At 39.1% G+C, this 19,860-nt stretch overlaps 2 protein-coding genes across 2 annotated transcripts in view; both read right to left on the bottom strand.

Moving 5' to 3' along the window:
* LOC137260646 (uncharacterized) overlaps positions 1-19,860 on the bottom strand; it is a 44,267-nt gene that overhangs the window by 1,852 nt on the left and 22,555 nt on the right. The window lies entirely within an intron of this gene.
* LOC137261258 (beta-1,3-galactosyltransferase 5-like) overlaps positions 1-19,860 on the bottom strand; it is a 41,166-nt gene that overhangs the window by 10,973 nt on the left and 10,333 nt on the right. The gene's annotated exons all lie outside the window — the stretch shown is intronic.

Here is a 19,860-nt window from a genome sequence, read left to right as displayed (position 1 = left end):
AGACCGCCGCCATATAGCTGGAATATTGCTGAGTGCGGCGTAAAACTAAACTCACTCACTCACTCACCTTATACTCAAAAGTGGCCCGATGAATTACAAACGTACTCAATGATAATCAAAACGTTAAACCAACTCTGTCAGTTTTTCAGAGTGTATTACCTAACAGAAAGTTGTTTAACAAACTGTCATTAAAATATTTCCACAGTTCCATTTCTGCTACGAGGGAGGAGTTCAAAGAATGGAACAGCCAGGTGTTCAAGAAAGGATGGAGATGGCACAGTAAAGAATAATGAAACTTTGTTGGCACTTGTGCACGTGTTTGTAGGACATCTGACTTTTCTCTGTATATTACGTCGGAAAAGAAAATCTTGGTTCCATAAAGCCAAAATGTTTATTAACAAAGACTTTATGAACTATCTACGGACTGTTTTATGCACCACCCGTAGAAACTACCAAGAGGTCAAGAGATGGTTTGAAAAGTAGCAAACCATTCTGAAATAATCACTTGTAAAAAAATATATGATGGATTTGATTGAAATTTAGTACGAAATTGTGGCGAGATCACAGCAACAATATTTGCTACTATAAATAACTCAAGAAATACTTGACAAATTTTCCTTGCAATGAAAAAATTTAAAAAAATGATTTAAACGTAGTTATCACTTATTTATGGTATATAAAATGCATTGCTGATTGTGGAATTTTTTTACACTTGGGTTTACTTCTATCGAAAGGAAGCTGACGCGACACCGAAACCAGTGGTTTGTGCACTCAATTGTAACGAAGCCTTTGCACTGGCCACTGGTTCATTTGCAGATACGCTTAGCCGGCTGTTTTGTCATGGCTTATAAGCCCGATGGGTGTGAATTTCAAATTGCATGTGGTTAATGATTGACGTTGTGCATTGCATATTGTCATTAGCTGACAGGCAGGCAGACAGACATACAAGTGCCAATAAACTAGACATTGAGATTTCTCTGTGACACAGTTTGTTTCTCACAATCAACATGTCTTTTTTGTGTAACGAGTAGATTATTTACTTGTTTGTGTACACAACCAAGATTAGACTACTGTTCACGACCTCATACTCCGGGCAGGCATACTGGTTCCGGGAACCTATTCACTGCGCATGCGTTAGGAGCGAAGCGCAGCATAGCTGTTGACACTGCTTTATCGACCAGCGCTGGGGGAAAATCAGTGAATCGTTTGAACTCCGATTTCGCGGGCTTTTTTTCGTCTCGTTTTTTATAAGGTTGACTTGGCATTTTTTGGTGATTTGTTTTGGTAAGTACACACCGAAAGGTACCAGAATCTCCAAAGTTTTACGTTGTTTTACGTTGCATATGACACACTCAGGTGTGTTGGGATGGTATGTGGACGCCAACTGAAATGGGCGACCTTCAGATCGTTAACTTCTCAGCTGTTTGCGAATTTTGAGCAGTTTAGACCTAATTTATTACTTCTAACATTCTACGATTAAAATTCTGGCAATGATCAACAAACATATTGCGTACCCTCTTAGGAGGACAATATGTTTCGCTGCTCCAACCCCTTCCGATGGTAGAGTCAGTAACAATCATATATTATGCATTCATTCGACCAAATGAGTGGACGGTAATCTCACTGCTCAGGGATACTGTGATCAAAGTTTGCGTTCAGTTGTGCTACCATTCCTACGTCAACGCCGTAACTGGATCATGTACCTGCAGCACAAAGCCCGTCCTCATAAACTACATATTGTCATGGATTTTCTACAGGCTCTACAGGTCACCTGGCATGTCACTAATTGAACACTTGTGGGACCATTTAATTTGTCAGATTCGAGATTCGGGCTAGAGCCCTTGTTCCTTGTAAAAATGCATGTAAGAAGATTGGTTTGCGTTAATTGGAAGTTATGAGACAAACATATTCAGGGTCGTTTAACCTCCGACTTGATCCACTTTGTTAAAAAAAACTAACTTTCTAATTGTTTGATCTGCATTGTAGAAGTTGGTATTTAGCAAACAACTATATATTCACTGGATTAACCCTACCTTCCAAATGGGAGTTACAATCATTGTAGAGCTAAGATCGTTTTGTGCATGTGGGCCCTGGTGCTTTCGTGTCACATAACCACGATTGCGTGACAAATAACAGAACGTTGAGAGGTAGGCAAAGACCGTTTGATATGTGTTATGTTGACGCAGTCGTCTCCTGACGACACAAATAGACAGCATATCTGACTTCATCTACTTTGCTGGTCCACCACGGTAGAAGTAGAAAACGCGACACAAACATTACACAAATTTTACCTGTATGATTACATAAACGTGTTATTTTTATAAGCTAGGATAATGTTTAAGGTAGTGTACTTTCAGTTCGGCGCCCTCGGTGATTAACTAAGAATAAGTGAGCTAGTTAACATTCAATTTCACATCGTCAGGATTTCAGTTACATCGTGACTAAGAAAGTTGAACATATAAGTCGAACGTGTAAAGCAACCAGAGTATTACACATATAAACTTAAAACTAGTAATTAAATCTAAAGAATTTTCTTTATGAATGACACTACAATATGAAGCAGGTTGCAGACTACCAACAACTGAAGGTAGATCACCATATTAGAGACCGTGGGGACTTACAGTACATGTATTTCCTGCATGGACCCCAGATGGTGTTACTCCATCGCGGCAGATGAATGAATTATAGTCACGTGTATGCTGTAAGTAGTAAGCACAAATTTACTTTGAACGTTTTGAGGAGGAGAATATTTTATTGTACTTTAATCCTCATTGAGGACACAGCCCTGAACAATCCCAGATGAATTTCATCGGTCAGTTATCCAACCATGACCTTCATGACCCATTAGAATGTGGAACTACTTTTTTCGTTCACATTTTCACTACTACGAGAACGAACCAATAAAATACAGTAAACCATTGGCCATACATAGGTTCAATCGACGTGGCTAGATGAAATTAATAAAAAAACAGACGACCGGTACATACCCACAAATGTATTACACATATGTTCAGTTCAATTAGAGATATCTCGATATTTAATTCTTGCTATAACTGACATCTTAAATTATTTTAAAGCTACCTTTGATTGTATTGAAGATATGTCGAACTGAATTAGATATATCTTTAAATCAAATAGATGAATTAAAGATATCATGAATGGAAACGGTTTCAAGATATCTTCAAATACTTGCAGCTAAATACCAGTAAATACTTCTGGTTTGGAAAAAAGCGGGGTACAGTTGGTACCAGCCGAAAGTCGCGACGTGGGTTCTATTCAGTCAAGGCATGTTCCTGCATCGCGGCCACTTTCATAAATCCTACCAGGGAAACTATATGCAGTTTTAGATTATCCCTGATCCTACTAAGATTCTCTACATATCCCTCGTGTTTTCTTGAGTCAACGGCAGCGAACTGACATTTCACGATTGGCAATGGCTAAATTTCTATAGTCTGCTTTTGTAAGGTGTTCTGCATTTGATTGCAGTAATTCCTCAATAGATTTTCTCTGTTTAAGATATCTATAATTCATTTCAAGATATCTTTAATTCAATACGAACACTTCCTTTTAAGATATCATTAATATGCTCTAGTATTAATCTCTATTTGTGCAACAATTCTATTCTCAAACAAAACCCCACTAACTGAATAAAAATCTACAGCAGCAAGCTTATCCTTAACAGTTTTTACATTGAAATGCTTACCTTTTGTGAGGGAAAAATCAATACAGTCACGCAAGACATACTTCACCGTGATTCTTTCATCACAAGTGCTACAAAAGGGTGGCGTCGCAATATGACTTCCTCAGATGCGGACTGACAGAATCGACCCTTGCATTCCCAGAAATTCCCTGCCGCAACACCATTATACAATTGAATAATTTCTATTAAAAGTGTATGTAGGCATCAATGAAATAATAAAAAAGTAGATGTTGGGTAGACACATTTTAATAGCCAGGGTGCGCACGAAAGAGAGTCGGAAAACATTACGTATTGTTTATTTAATGATATTGATACGTTTGATTATTAATTTATTGATATATTTGTTATGTATTATGCCTGTAAATATTGCATTTGCTTCAGTTCTAAAGACAGAGCTGTTATCGGGTAATTGAAAAGATATTGTTCTGGATCCAGTGACAGTGGCACAGGTGACTGCGCCACCATTCTTTGATCGGTCCATAAATAGGAATTCGTACGTTAAATATTTATTTCTGAATTGATTATATTCGTGTCTGTATTGTACTTCATTTGCTTCAGGTTTCTTTAATGCGGTCAGTATTGAGTCTACCTGTGGCCTTACAGACTGCTAATTAGGAGATTAAAACAGGCTGGAAGGAGAGATGTCATTTAGGTAAATGTTAGAATCAGAAAGAAATGGTTTTATTCTTATTCCAGGAGGAGGAATAAGAGATTTTTATTGTACAGATCCCCATGATGAGGATTAAATACACATTTAAAAAATAGGTTGGACTGATTCGGGAAAACAATTAAGGTTATACCGCAAAGATAGTTTGATACGGCGATGCTTTTAAGGCTCATCAGCCCTGACGTATTATTCCGTTTGGAGCACATAAGTGCTCGGTATAAACTGACGATCAAAAGAAAGTTGTCACCTTGAAATTGCGAATAGTCCCAAAATGGATGAGAACACGTCAGTGAGATATGGATAAAACTGCATGCGAACAAAATCAAACTACAGTAGAATACTTTTATAACGAACAGGGATATAACGAATTGACAGCTATAGCGAACTGTTTTAAAAGTCCAGAATAAACCACTATATGTATTTGAACACAGCTCATGCAACCGTCAAGGCTGCGACCCTAAAACCAAGAATACGTTTTTCGTTTTTCCATGGAATCTCCATGCAGATACCACTATATTTCAATCCAAATGGTCACACACTGTCACAGCAACCCCAAAAACATCAAAGCCATGCCACGTTTAAGTGCAGAAGAGAGGGAGAGAGTGGTCATGACTGGGACGCCAAGGACAAGTATTGCAAGAACCTGTGGATGCTCACGTCAGACCATCACTAAGTTGTTCCAGCGGTACAACCAGACTGGCAGAACCTATGACAGACCTCGGAGTGGCTGACCACGCGTCACAACAGCCGGAGAAGGTAGATATCTACGCACATTACATCTACGCGATCGGTTCCTGACAGTGACGTAATCTGCAGCAACGGCATTGGGTCACGGGTTAAGTCGGCACACAGTGAGAAGACGACTTCGTCACGTGGGTATCAGGGCGAACCGTCCCTTCCGCGGGATGGCGCTGACCGACCAACATCGCCTCGCCAGACTACAGTGGGCACGACGTTTACGACGTTGGCGGCGGCGAGAATGACAACGTGTTCTGTTCACTGATGAAAGCAGATTTAATATGCTCCATGCAGACGGGAGAGTCCGGGTGTACCGCCATAGAAATGAAAGACTGACTCTAAATTGTGGGGAACACGTCCAACCCAAAGAGGCGGTGGTGGGATTTGTGATGATGATTTGGTTGTTATCCGTGGCAACCTGAATGCACAGCGGTATATTGACGAAGTCCTGAGACCGGTGGCAGTGCCATTCCTGCAGCAACAACTAAGGGGACCCTTCTGCAACAAGACAATGCACGTCCCCACACTGCAAGGATCACTCAAAACTTTCTCAACAACGTCAGTGTAGCCGTCTTGCCATGGGCGTCACGTTCCCCCGACATGTTTCCCATAGAACACCCTGGTGGATCATCTTGGTAGAGAGTTGAGGCGTCCCAACCAGCCATCTAATCTTCAGGACTTGGAGAATGCCTTAAACGGTACGTGGCAACGCATACCGGCTTACGTCATCCGACGGGTGACGTCATCCATGAGAAGGCGTTGTGAAGCATGCATTCTTGCTAGAGGAGGTCACACGAGGTATTGATGCCGTCTCTCAAGTCCTCAGTCACAAGGTTCACTGTTATTAACCACAGTTGCTATTCCAGGTTGTGTCAAAAATCGACATTTTCTACCCCCAGTGTTTTACGGCAACTGTCACTAATGATTTTATAAGTCCATCCCCTCGATCCTGGGCAAGAGTGACAACATATTAATGACATAAATATTTGTTTACATCAACATTTCTTGGGTGTTCGTTTTTATTTTATAGAGCACTTAACCATGTGACAACTTTCTTTTGATCGTCAATTAAGTTTGAGGAGGGCTTTCTGATCACCTATCCACTTTTCAGAGATAATATTTAGCAAATCAAAGGCCTTCGAGCTTTTTTAAAAATATTTAATTTGAGGTCGAAAGGCCAAGAGCTCATCAAACATTAAACCCAAGAGTTTTGCTTCTTTTATCTTTGATTTTGGAAATTTATATCCATTTTCCAAGCACAATTTATTAATCTTGTTTTAGAAAAAGTTGCAGTTGTCTTCAAATGGAATGCATATTTTCTCCGACAAGAAATGTTAAGTCATCCATCAAATGAATAATTTAAAACGTTGGCTAAAATGTTAATCTTGCTTCTAAACAATTGAACAGTTAAAATACTAGCTCGTGGAACACCCTGATCCTGACTATATTGATCAGACAGGGTAGAACCCAGCTTTCGAAATAACCGTCAGCCCGGAGGTCCAGCACCGGCTGTCATTGTATCGGGCCGGCAGTTTAAAATACTTGAAGGCCGTTGTGACTTTCATTCAAGTATCTGTCAATTTTCTTTTCAGCTAGAATATTCGTATATCATCCTTTCCGCACAGGCATGTCAACGCAGTTGTCACGTCTCTCTACACAACGGCCTTCCCTGAATGATTTTGTAAAAACAGTGTGAAATTGTGTATGGTGTAATCTATTTTGTGTCCATTGGTTTGATTTTAAAGAAAAGACGACCTGCAGATTTCATATAGGGATTGTAGAGGTTTGAGCTTGTAAGCGAGAGCAAGCCCCGATGGATAACTGGCAAATTAAAGTATTAAAGACACTGGTAGAACCGGCTCGTACATGAATTTACTACTTTACAAATTTGGATATAAAATGAGGCAAGCGGCTTTGCAATCCAAAGCCATGTAAATATTTTAAAATACCGTTTTACTCATCTAATGTTGTATGCTTTTCCTAGATAAAAAAAGTTGGACACTGTATGCTATTTATTAAATACAGCATTTTTGACAAATGATTCTAAACACACGAAGTGATCAGTAGTACTTGTCTTCTTTTTTAAGACCCCCCCCAAAAAAAACAACAAAACAAAACAAAACAAAACAAAACAAAAAACAAAAACTAACAAAACAAAACAAAACAAACAAAACATTGAATTGTAATAGGTTCAAAATGTATGAGAAACATTTTGTATGTTTGAGATTGGTAGAAGTCAGCTAGACTCAATCTTTGAAACAACAATCGCTTGTTCAAGTGACTCCCCCATCATGTTTACTGAAGGAGCTTGTTCTGGAGACACTACCCACCCCTTTCGGATGACGTAATGAGGACATAAGTTATTCTAATGTTTTCACTTATTCATACTTGACGGCAAGGGTTCAAACTAAATACTGAATGGCCACACAAGTCTCATCTCTCAATATATTTTACATCTGTAAAAAATGTTTTTGAAAGATAAAAATGGGACGTCCTTAAAAGAAACAATCCCCGTCTAAAACATAAATCAAGCAATCCAAATCTTTGAGTTTTGTTTACGACGCGGAAACATATTTAACAGATTTTTATGATATCTGAATTGTGAACTATGAGTCTTGAACTTTGATTGTGAAATGTTTTATATGAACTGTTTGACATTTTTATAACTTGTTATAAACATTGTGGGATATTCGAGGATTACTGGATAATAATGATTTCAGCTTGTAAGTTTGGAAAGTATTTAATTTCTGTTTATTGCAGATATTATAGATATTAGCATTGTATTGGAATTGAATGCTTGTGTTGTGTTGACAGGAGTCTGTCAAGGAGAGGGGTATGAACAGAAGGAGACTGATGGTTTCTAGCGTTGATCAGCGCGCCCGAATGCACCTGTCGCTATGCGTACATGCACGTGAGTGGAAATATACCGTGCATTTCGTGGCCATGGCTGGCGACAACGTTAATGAAAACGTTGAACGCTGCCAATTGGTTAGGTGTTTATTGAGGGACAAAGACGTCCGCACGGAGTACCAGCAAGTGGGGATAAAGTTAAAGTTAGTAATACTATTCAGAAATAACTTCCATTATCGGGAAGACATATTTATACAGAAGTCTTAACATTCACATTATCGGTGAATGTGCAGTGTAAGGAATTTTCATTGGTTTTACTGTTTTGTTTTAGTTTGGGTGTATTAAATGTTCAGACATAATTCTTTTGAATTTTCGTTTATTTTATAAATGGGGAAAAAGAACTGCCTCATTCCCACATACCATTATGCAAAAGGTAGCAAATGACAGATCATTTTTCATGTTCTGCATTATTTTAAGAAATATTTTACCCCAATATCTCGATCACCACGTTACCCACATATATGAAATTCTGGACATGACTTTGCTAATGATTCCTTAAAAAAACATTTCCAAATATTGAACATCGAGAATATAGCTGGTCTAGCTATTTTTCCAACGCCCCTCGTAACATTCTTATAAGAAACGCATAAGGAAAACAGCATTTCGATCTCTGAATGTTTCTGATCTACTTAGATACAAAAACAAAAAGAACACCCCATAAAAACAACAAGGAACAAACAAACAACCCCCCCAAAAAATAAATAAAATAAATAAAAAAAAAATAGAAAAAAATAAATAAAAAACCCCCCAAAGGATTACGTAAATACTCTAGAAACAATAGCCAGGGAAACCTTTATTTATTTATTATATTTTATATATTTATTTATTTTATTTATTATTTTACTCCATGATGTGGATACTGGATGTTCCTTATTTTGGGTTGAAAGGTACAACACGTTTTCTCCTCTTGCAACCTTGCGTCTGGGATACCTTCAGCTTTTAATAAAGCTCAAACATGGATGTTTTGTATATGTTTCAGATGTTAATGAGGGCTGCGGGACTTTGCCACCTGTTAGCCATGGCTGTGTTCACAGTATAACAAATGACATTGTAATTGAAAAGTATGTGATATGATTATAACTTTATCAGCAAACACATTTAGCGGACGTAACAGCAGTTAACATTTGAGTGTTAAAACGAATGTGCACGTCTACAGCCAAACCTCTCAGTTTGTCGTATAATATACTATGTGACTGTATTTCCTATACAGTGTAAAAGGGGTAATGTTACTCGTAGTCTGAAAGAAGGAGGTACATCCCTCCCAACTATTTACAGACCTATCAGTTTACTATATATCTCGGGTGAAATTCTGGAAAGAATAATGAAAAAACATGTGCACGACCATTTCTATGATCAAAGCATTTTACGTAAATTCCAGTCAGGTTTTACTGCTAGTCATTCCACTACATCTAAACTCATAGAAATTTATCATAACATATGGTCAGTCCCAGATAATCGTCACCTTTACTGTATGGCATGTTGCGGCATTTCAAAAGCTTTTGACTGGGGTTGGGACAAAGGGTTTGTGTACAAATTAGAGAAGTATGGTGTTCGAGGAAACGTACTGAATGGGTTAACATACCATGTATCTGATAGATGACGACTAACTACCTATCTGATAGACGGCAGTTCTATCAAGATAACTACATTTATGTTACTGCAGGGACTCCTCAAGGATATAGCCTTGGTCCGTACTTGACCCTTGTATGCATCGTTGACCCGTGAAGGTCCCGGTGTAGAATAGGCCTTCAGCAAAACATGCTTGCCATAAAAGGTGACTATGCTTGTCGTAAGAGGCGACTAACGGGATCGGGTGGTCTGACTCGCTGACTTGGTTGACAAATGTCATGGGTTCCCAATAGCGCAATCACTGGATTGTCTGTTCCAGACTCGATTATTTACAGACCGCCTCCATAGAGCTGGAATACTGCTGAGTGCAGCGTAAAACTAAACTCACTCTCAGCTATGCTTTAGTCAAACTGAATAAGTGGGCAGAAAAGTGGTTAGTTACGTTTAAGCCTAACAACTCTAATCTGTAACTGCCGTAGTAGAAAAAAGCCACTTAAACAGTTCCTTCTTTATGGTCCTTTAAGTACGTCTTACTAAGAAAAATTCTTTATCAATCATCTATAAAATGTACGCTAGACCTATCTTAGAGTATGCCTCTGGGGTCTGAGATAATAAAATATTGTCCCACAGATATCTGTGATAAACTTCAAATGGTTCAGCTTGGGGCAGAAAAAAGTTAACTGGTCTGCCAAAATTCGCTTCAAGGGTTAGTTTGTACAGTATAACTAGTTGGCTCACCTTCATAAGTTACACATGCACATAAGAAACTTTTAACGTTTTACAAAATTGTCAACATGCAAGCTCCTGACTGTAGACTTACATCTGCCATCTTCTGAAACTATTTCTCAATACAATTTGCATAAAAAGTCTAACTTGGCTATTCCAAATTTTGGAACCAAAGTTCTTCAAAAGTCATGTATGTAAGATTGAATGAGCTTGGTAATGGAATAATCTCTCCCCCCAAAAATGAAATATACCAATTCAGTTCCATCATTTAAATTGAAATTATCTGAAAAAGTAAAATAAAAATAAATAAATAAACATTTCCAATTTAATGAAAGTAAGATGAATACTCAGCATACTAAATCAAGGCATCCGTGTCTTCCTTCAATCCCTATCCCTTTCAAACATGAATAGAATACATGCATGTTCAATCAAACAAACTTAAGTACATATACAGGGGTGGGTGGAGTGTCCTATCGGATATATCTAACATACCTGAAGACATAGACGGTGTGGGATGGTGGTTCTAACTGGTATATCTCAAATACATGTAGATGGGTGAGTGGAGTGTCCTATCGGATATATCTAACATACCTGAAGACATAGAGGGTGTGGGATGGTGGTTCTAACTGGTATATCTCAAATACATGTAGAGGGGTGAGTGGAGTGTCCTATCGGATATATCTAACATACCTGAAGACATAGAGGGTGTGGGATGGTGGTTCTAACTGGTATATCTCAAATACATGTAGATGGGTGAGTGGAGTGTCCTATCGGATATATCTAACATACCTGAAGACATAGAGGGTGTGGGATGGTGGTTCTAACTGGTATATCTCAAATACATGTAGAGGGGTGAGTGGAGTGTCCTATCGGATATATCTAACATACCTGAAGACATAGACGGTGTGGGATGGTGGTTCTAACTGGTATATCTCAAATACATGTAGAGGGGTGGGCGGTGTGTCCTATCGGATATATCTAACATACCTGAAGACATAGAGGGTGTGGGATGGTGGTTCTAACTGGTATATCTCAAATACATGTAGATGGGTGGGTGGTGTGTCCTATCGGATATATCTAACATACCTGAAGACATAGAGGGTGTGGGATGGTGGTTCTAACTGGTATATCTCAAATACATGTAGAGGGGTGAGTGGAGTGTCCTATCGGATATATCTAACATACCTGAAGACATAGACGGTGTGGGATGGTGGTTTTAACTGGTATATCTCAAATACATGTAGATGGGTGAGTGGAGTGTCCTATCGGATATATCTAACATCCCTGAAGACATAGACGGTGTGGGATGGTGGTTCTAACTGGTATATCTCAAATACATGTAGATGGGTGGGTGGAGTGTCCTATCGGATATATCTAACATACCTGAAGACATAAATAACGAATTGCCTGCTTTGGAATCTGATGCTATGACACTTTCTGTACAAACTGTCAGTATATGGCTTGAATAACGCTGAAGTGACGTAAAGCTCAACTCAACCAACTCAATGTTGAGACTAATGCAGCAGTTGACTGGGAATCAGACAATAGAGGACTTGATGTGATCTCATAAAGCAACAAAACAATGTGATGTGATTCACAGTTAACTAACTTCAAAACATATTACAAATCATTACACAGGTATGAGAGTGGCAGTACAACTTCAAAGGCATTAATGATTATCCACTAATTCTCTGACCCGTGAAGGTCCGGGGTAGAACAGGCCTTCAGCAACTCATGCTTGCCATGGAAGGCGACTATACTCGTCGTAAGAGGCTACTAACGGGATCGGGTGGTCAGGCTTGCTGACTTGGTTGACACGTCATCAGTTCAAAATTGCGCAGATCGTCGCTCATGCTGTTGGCCACTAGATTGTCTGGTCCAGACTCGATTATTTACAGACTACCGTCATATAGCTAGAATATTGCTGAGTGCGCCGTAAAACTAAACTCACTCACTAAACTAAATTGAAATATGTCACAGTATACCTTCATCTATTTTTGACCATATGTTTGCAAAATAAAGGAAACAAGAAAACGAAAATTTTTCGTCCACGAGCGAGATTAGTCGAATTAAAACCAGAATGATTTCATTTTTTTGCCATAATACTTATAAACATTTTCATTCATTTACAACCTCCAAAACAATAAAGGTCCCATGTATTTTGAGTGCAAGTGCATATTCTTGCACTTGTTGAAAATTAGCGGAATTAACTCAATGAGTTGAATTTTGTGCCATGATACTTATAAACATACCCCCATTCATTTATAACCTCCAATACATTCATTTTAGATAAAGTAAATATTCCTGTACATGGGCCGAAATGTTTTTCGTCCATGGGCGAGATTTTTAAAAAATCGCTTTCAATTACCAAAATGAGTTGAAGCTTGTGTCAGGATGCTCATAAAGGTACTTTCATTCACTTACATTCTCCAAAACATGTGAAAAACATGTATTTGGAGTAAAAGTCAATATTCTCGGCCAACTGGTTTTGCCTATGGGCGATATTTTTATGGGCGAGCGAGTTAAAAGTTCGAGTGTTAGGGCAGCTGCGTAATTCGCATCTAAAATGTGCAAATTGACAAACTTATCAGATTTTGGGGATAACAGGATGTTAATGCAGTGATTCATCGGTCGGGATGGTACATGTAAATTCGATTACGAAAAGAGCTATATTGCAGTATAGCAGGTTAATGATCAACCCATTTAGATAGGATATAGCGTCCCGTCCTGGACGATTCTACTTACGGCGACACGAATACCCATCCCCGTTGGATTGGTGTGGTTTGGTTGTTGCTCACCATGACCACACACCTTTGCACGCTTTAACGTGCTACCACGCAGACCCTAAATGTTTCAGAAAATAACAAGAAAGATATCCCTACACGCAATTTACACCCACTCGGAAACTGAAAATGGCTGAAATTCAAGAAAGGGTAAAATACCTTTGGTTGGAAGTTCCATGACGTCTCGTCACAAACCTGATACCTCATCGGTACCTGTGTTCAAGAGGTAGATGCAAATGCTTGACTTCCCCAGTCCATTCTCGACACAGAGTGACTGACAGCTACGATAACAGGTGGATCACTGTGAAATGCTCATTTCGGGCTAAACTGCGATCATGTTAGCCCTGACAGTGGATATTTCCCATTACAAATGGTTGAACTGAACATCACAGCTTATTGATTACCTGCCCTCACCTGAGTGATGCCGACACGCAATGGTGTGTGTGTGTTGATGTCGCTATGACGACGGGTTTGCTATAATCGTCAAACGACGAACTGACAGGCCTGACGTGCATTATCAATATGAAGAACACTTACTACCAAAGATGTATGGATCCAAATGTTTTAAGAGTGATTACTTGCAGCGCGAACTGAAAAAGCTCGTCAAACTGATCTCAAGCAGGACGACTAAGTACAGTTTTACGGCACTTTTAGCAATGTTCCAACAACATCACTGCAGGGGGCACCCTCAAAGTTCTTCACACACTGTACCCATATGGAGAATCAAACCCGGACCTTCAGCGGACAGTCTTACCGTTAGGCTGCCACGATCGTCTACGTGGTGGAGTGGTTTGTACGTCCGTACGGAGAGAGGGGTTCGATCGTGGGTTCGATCCCCGTCCGTGTCATACCAAAAAACAACCCTGGCGCTCGGCATTAATGGGTACAAGAAGGATTGGTCGGCTTGGAGCCACAATAATGTGTCTGAGCGGGGAAGTTATGTTAAACCGTGACATGGTCTCTCAGTGAGTTTGCACTGTATAACCAGCTTGAGTCTGGGATAGTACAAACAGCCACATATAAACACATGCACGTCGTCATATGAACGAAATATTCCTTAAACGTCGTTTAGTCTCATCTCACCCAGACTACCGAACACGCGGGACGAGTTACGAGAGGTTGACAAATAATGCATTTCAGCACCCGGTTGTTCAAAACTCGGATATCTTTTAACCAGCCGTTAAGCACATTTAACCGACTATTAACTAATAACAGGGGGTTATCTTATGGTTCAAAACCCTCTTAACAGATGTTAACGTCACGGTAAGTTAACACGCCTGAGGACCGCCGCTGACTTTTTAACAATGTGGTTAACTTGCAAATGGTATTCTTGGCGAACGCTGCTTTCATGAAGACAGTTCAGCAATGAAAGGTTTGAGTGTATGGTGGTTTGGACTTCCATAAAGGGAATTGTTCTGTTGAAGAGTTACATATGATGCTGTAACTATGCACACCATAGAGCTAAAATACATGTTGTACAAGTACATGATGTCTACTTTTCATCTCTTAATACTAGTGTAAAGATGTGTATGTGGTTTACTGCACTAAATGTGTCAACTTCCTTAGTAAATATAGTATTAAAAACACACTTTCAATGAATAAAACACGTACACCCTATACCCATATATGGTATGATCTTGAACAAGGCTAAATGGAGATAATGAAAGATCAGAACGATTACATTGAGATACTGATAATGGTGGGATATATGGTGATTGGGTATCCTCTTATTTCACCAACCTTCAGAGAAACTGCCAAATATGTACAACAATGTTGACGTAATGTTGACCCATCACATTGGCAGTGTGAAGCCGATCGGAATTGAAGAAATTATATCCCATACGTATTGGTATTGGCTAGTGTGGTATGCTCGCAAAATGGAATATCCCCTACTTTTAAAATTTATTATACATCGATATGTGACACTGAAGCTGGGAAATATGAATGCCTTAACGAATATTGTATGCAGTATCAAAGTAATAAGATACCACGTAATCGTAAAATAAAGCAGTCGGGAAGTTATGAAATAGAATATAATATATGTATACAACACATATTCGCCGTTCATTAATATCTATAACGTGGGTCTTCGATTGCCTTTCTGAATGGACAGTACTGTATTCGTACTGCATGCGTACTGCATGCGGTATTTGTGCGGCTTGGTCTTCACAGAAATTACATGAGTGACCTTAGTTTTACGCCACTTTTGGTAATGTTCCAGTAATATCACAGCGGGAGACACCACAATTTCTTAACATATTGCACCCATGAGGGGAATCAAACCGGGGGCCCGTGAAACAGGCTCCGGGTCTTTGGCGTGACGCTTAACCTCTAGGCCAACCCACTACGTTTTGTAAAAAGAATGTTGAAGCAGTCTACACTTTTAAAACAATTAACGGAAATTAGGTGAGATACATACTGATGCGCAACCCAATGTCGTCCTTTTCCGTCACAAAATGCACTAAACATTTGATGACGTCAGCTAAAATTATGCATTATGTGCAGTCATTTCGCTACATTTGGAGACGCGACTGTTATTCCGTTAATAGTGATGCCAAGTTAGTCAAAATGCATGTACACAAACAGGACAATATGAAAATCTAAGAACTCACTTATGTGTCGGATAGGTCCATCCAAATCGCTATTACCAGTAGGTGATAAGTAATCTGCCATACACATACAATAGCATTCGTCACAGCCACACAAAAGAATTCCTCACCCAAACAAAGGCATTCCTTAGCAGGACAAAAGAAATTCCTAAGGAGCATAGTGCAGGACAAAAGAAATTCCTAAGGAGCATAGTGCCGGACAAAAGAAATTCCTAAGGAGCATAGTGCAGGGCAAAAGAAATTTTTAAGGAGCATAGGAGTAACTTTAGGGGTCGGAAAACATTCCTACAGATGTCCCCCAGGTGTGTACAGAATCGATAACTCACATTCCACAGGTGTCACGTTTACACAATACACATCCCTTCTATACTAAATTGAAAAGATTCTATACAATAACAAATTTTTATTGTATTTAAAATATTATCAAAGAATTGTTTATAACGGAATAATGGTATAGCTTGCATCTATTTCAATCGCTTGAAACAAAAATCTTATCATTCCATATCTCTTAACCAATCAAACTGAATGTGTATAACTCATAAACCAATGAGACAAACCATTCTATACAATCCTATCTTACACTCAAACGTTTTAGCTATTTCAAATCAGTTTTATCACCACCGTGGAGCTAGAAGGTGCTGAAGATCGTCTATTTCCTACATATATTCGCCATGACGCAGAAAAGTGTGGATGTGAATCGTGTTTCTTTTTCGTCAGCTTGTCGTAAGAGGCGACTAACGGGATCGGGTGGTCAGGCTCGCTGACTTGGTTGACGCATGTCATCGGTTCCCAATTGCGCAGATCGATGCTCATGTTGTTGATCACTGGATTGTCTGGTCCAGACTCGATTATTTACAGACCGCCGCCATATAGCTGTAATATTGCTGAGTGCGGCGTAAAACTAAACTCACACACTCACTCACTCTTTTTCGTCAGAGGAGAGATTTGATGATACATTTCTGAAAGTAAAGGATATTCTTGATAGTCAAGTTTATCTACATGAAGTTATGATGAGATCGAGTGTGTTGTACAGAACCATTTATATGGACATGTTGGAGAAGACCAAAGAACTAGAAGGGAAGCTTCAACCAATGTCACCTGCTTTCTTGAAATGGTTGACGGATTACACTGATCTTATAGGATCTTTTTCCTCTGCTCAGGAGCAAACTTCAGAGAGAGCAACAACACAGGAAACAGTTGCTGCTAAGAATAAGAAGAGAAGCAGAAAAACAATGGAGTATGATCTGTTTCAACCCGACGTGAAAAAACCAAAGAAACAGCAGGTTAAGAAAGCAAAGTAAGTATATATTTGTGTCACATGCGACATCAATTTTTGTTTTATATTCATATCTTTTTCTTTTGTTGGTAGGGTAATGGACAACAACACAAGTCAACCATCGCTTGTTATAGAACCTATTACACCCCCAACTGAAGCTAACTTAGATGTCTCCAGTGAAGTCAACTTGTTAATGGATGAAGACACTCTCGTAGCTGACTGTCAACCTGTTGAATCTACTACCCCAAACGCTTGGTGGCAGGATTACAATCAGCTCATGGAAGATATTGAGCAACAAGAGTCAAATGCAGTAGACGATGATCCTTATGAAGAACACAAACTCACTCCTCTTCAAAAGAATTGTAGTGTGTGCTGTCATAATGATATGTTGCGATATATGAGTTGCAATAGTGGACAGGTTCAGTGCCATGTGTGTCATATGGATCTGATGAACTGTATGTGTTATCATGAGCCAAAGGGGATGGTGGATGACATGATATCTCAAGACTTTCACGGACATATCCTCTCAGTATAAGTTGTTGCATTCCAACAGAAGAGATACGACTGAGATGACTATCACTGGTGCTTATCTTATTGTGTATGACAATTGCTATGTTCAACTGTTATGTATCGAATGTGCTTTGGGGAAATAAAATTTTGTTCATTTCCTTTTGTTGTATATATTTGAGTGTATGTCAACTTTCTGCAATTCATCATGAGCTCTCGAACGAAGAACAGTCATTTAAAGCAGAACAAAGCATTAGAAAAGTAATATTTCAACCCACAAAAACCAGGTGCTTTCTATGGACCATCTGCATGATGAATTGAAGAAAAACAAGCAACACAATATCAGGTTGAGGATGGTGAAACGGTTTGTGAATGAGCACGATGCTTACATTTTACACAAACCAGTCAGACACAAATTTAAAAGGATGAAAGGAAGAGTTAATGCAATGAATGAAATGTTTGATTCAGATTTAGCAGATATGACAAGGTACATGAAATGGAATGATGGGGTCAGATATCTGTTGGTAGTTGTAGACATTCTTTCACGCTAAGCTTTTGTCTCGCTTTTGGAGAATAAGAGACCACTTACAGTGGTGAAATCTTTCAAAGAAATACTCAAATTAAGACGACCAAAGAAAGTTCGTACTGATGCCGGATCTGAGTTTTGCGGAGAATTTGAATCATTTCTGAAAAAGGAAAACATCTCCCACATCATCACACGTAATGAAAACATTAAAAGCAATTATGTGGAACGTTTCAACAGAACACTGACATCTTTGATCACACGTTATATGACACATAACAACACCAATGAATACCTTCCTATATTGCCTCAACTGGTACAGAATTACAATCACACTTTACATTCATCACTGCCTTATTTATCACCAGCACAAGTGAATAAAAGCAACGAATTGAAAGTATGGCAACACATGTATGTCACACCTTTGAGGAAACAACTCAAGAGTAATTTCAAGTATAATACAGTGAAGAAATTCAAATATAAGGTTGGAGATATTGTTCGCATTCCATATCTGAGGAAACCATTCAGTAAGGAACTTGATTTACGCTGGACTCAAGAATTGTTTAAAATAGCTCATCGCTACAAAAGGCAAGAAATACCCTTGTACAGAATTAGAGACTTTCGTCATCAGCCAATTAAAGGAACGTTTTATACTCAAGAACTGTGAGGACATTGAGTCGCAGGTGGAAAAAATCCTGAAACGTCAACGTAGAGGAGGTAAAACCTATGTTCTTGTGCGATGGTTAGGATGGCCAAGTACGTTTGATTCTTATGTGGAAGAAAGCCAGTTGAAAGATTTGTGATGGAGAAATATATTTTCCTTAAGTCTTCAGATTCAAAAGAAAGCTAATTTAAGGACAACAGCCCCTATCATTTCCGTTTGAAACTGAATCAAAGACTGGTGTTTGGCGGATTTTGGGTTGTTTCATTAACAGAGTTGACTTTACGGAAACTGCCGGATGTGGACAAAATCCAAGATCCGTATGTAAACATACTGTGCAACTTGTGTGATAGTTCTCTGGTAGGAGATGCTCAGTTACCATTGTTGAGACGCACTGACTTGAGGTTGGGGCCTAACTTCACTTTTGCAAACGAATATAATATTCATGTGGTATTGAAAGAATCACCTGTTATAGAAATTGTTATAAAACCCAGTGATGAAGCAGCCTTGTCATTCTTGAGCGAGGAGACCAGTGCAACACTTCACTTACAGCGATATCCATTTGCAAGTTAAGATGGAAGACTATCCTCTCTATGTACCTCACTATGAAAATTGGAAACATTACTTCAAGAAACTGAGGACAAGTCACCAACAATACCACAATGGAAAATTACCAGCTAAAGTAATACCATCTCATACAGTGAAAAGAAAAGAAGAAGGACCTTCGGTTGAATTGCAAATGACATCAGAGACTCAGAGCACAGTAGAGAAAGCAGATGCCAAAGAGAGACGTCGCAAGTCTTTAAAAAGAGCTGCAGGAGAACAGATCATCACTTCTAAGAGGATACGTCAGACAGACAACACTACTCCTTCTAAGACACCTAAAGTTTTAACGTGCACACCTGTTGTAGGAAACGATATTTTCAGTTAACACAATGGCACTCTTATCCAGCAGTAACTTTTCGGAATATCTCCCAGATTCTTAGTCTCTTTTTTCGCTCCCAAGTTACACAACAACCACAGAGATGTTCTATTTCAACGATGTACGTCCATTAAGCCAAATCACCATTGGAATTTGCTATCCCTAATCAGGGTAGTGAGTGCATTGATTTGAAGAGAACAAGCCTACATGTGAAACTTAAAGTGGTGCATGACGATGCTACATCATCTTCACTGGCTGAGGATGGGAAA

The sequence above is a fragment of the Haliotis asinina genome, chromosome 14 (assembly GCF_037392515.1).
Source record: "Haliotis asinina isolate JCU_RB_2024 chromosome 14, JCU_Hal_asi_v2, whole genome shotgun sequence".
In the NCBI taxonomy this organism is placed as follows: domain Eukaryota; kingdom Metazoa; phylum Mollusca; class Gastropoda; order Lepetellida; family Haliotidae; genus Haliotis; species Haliotis asinina.
This window is presented reverse-complemented; position numbering and strand designations above follow the sequence as displayed.